The sequence below is a fragment of the Eimeria mitis genome, genomic scaffold, assembly GCF_000499745.2.
Source record: "Eimeria mitis Houghton genomic scaffold, Emh_scaff5612, whole genome shotgun sequence".
In the NCBI taxonomy this organism is placed as follows: Eukaryota; Apicomplexa; class Conoidasida; order Eucoccidiorida; family Eimeriidae; genus Eimeria; species Eimeria mitis.
In genome coordinates this window covers 1-1,611 of record NW_013573878.1, presented here as the reverse complement: position 1 = coordinate 1,611, position 1,611 = coordinate 1, and positions in this window count along the sequence as shown.

The window sequence follows — 1,611 nt, the reverse complement described above, 5'->3', positions numbered from 1 at the left end:
TGAATGTAGGGTTGATTTTTAATAAATGGAGTGGACAAGTCAATTAATGTCTGTGCCAGCAGGGAGCTTACCTTTACAATTAGTGGGGATTGGCTGCAATGATATTGTAAGCGGACAGTGCTGGCGCGAACAGCTTCAGGGACGCTTGTTTGACTCCTGTATACTTTCCGCAAAGCCCGGTTGGAGCAACATCATGCAGCGATGGAGGTTTCTTCCTGGAGTTCCAGAGGGAAACGCATATTCCTGTAGTTGCTTCGCTGACATTTTGTCATAAGTTAGGGCGTGAAGACCAGAGCTGTTCATATGGAATAGCGGGACGGGGGTGAACAGTAGCCAGTGCTTTTTATTAGCATGCGGCTACGTGTTTTCGCTTGCTTCTTGCATGCTTCAGCTTTCTTAACTTTCCCCTTGAGGGCGTGTTAGCCCCGTAAAACTCTCTCTGCGAACCCTGTGCCAAACTGAAACACAAATGAAACCTTTGTCCCTGTTTAAGTGGCAGGAATTTTGAAGTTTCAACGATGCGTATTCTTAAGTTCACATTGCAGAATTATGCTGCCCTTAATAGATAGTCTATCTTCTCCCTCGAGTCAGGTAACCATGTCTTCATATGCATCTAATTTTAAATTTGTCCCCCCTTTCAAGTCAACATTTACGATACTCACATTGACTATAAAGGGATATATAGTTGAAGCTCTTCAAAGTAGCGGCATGAAGCCTACAGCGCCTGAGGATCTAACAAATGCTTGGCGTCTGAGAGCGAATCCAACTAGCCAAGCTTCGCTCAAGATCCAAACAAAACCAGGCCCACTTCATTGCATCCCCTAGCATTGTAGACGACTGTAAAACACCTCCTTGGTCATCAGGTGCATGAGGTAGCTTGCATACAAGTAGAAATATACGTGCAGGGTGTTTCTCCAGGTCTAGAATTGCGTAACTGAACCTGGCATACCTACTACAGCAGCTGCCGACCTCCGTTGCGGTCTTCAAGTGTCTTGGAGACTGGAACGGAGGTCATCTGCGTTGAGGAAGGCCTTTTCTTGTATATTTTGACTCTATTGCAACTCACGACGTTCTCGACACCGCTAACAGTCGGGGGAAAAGCGTGACTAAAGCTAGTGTCTTGGAGGAATAAATGCATTGATGCTAACTGAGAAGTATGCATATGCACGATAACAAAAGGTTGACGCTGGGCTGCTCGAGGGTCGAAGCGGTCTGTTGGAACGAAATGCCGAGTGCCGGTGAGCCACAAGCTAGTTTCCACCGCACAGTGGAGAGATCAACACATTCTGCTAATTCAAAATTGCAAATTCAAAGATCACGATATCTATGTCACTGCAAGATCGATCGATAGATCGAATCAGGTTTCACTGCTAAGAGATCGTTCGTGGAGGTGGAGCCGTGAAGGGAGCGGTAGAAGTCCGTCATTGGAAGGAACGAACTACATTTACTTACTCATCAAAAATAATGCGTTCAGTAATATTCATGATGGACCATTAAACTGTGGGAGATTTGCTGTGTGTACCCGGCCGAATTTGGACGTACTTCCGAGTGTCGAGAGACAGAAATCTATCATAGAAAGAACAACATGTATTAATTTGCGCGCCAGAAGTA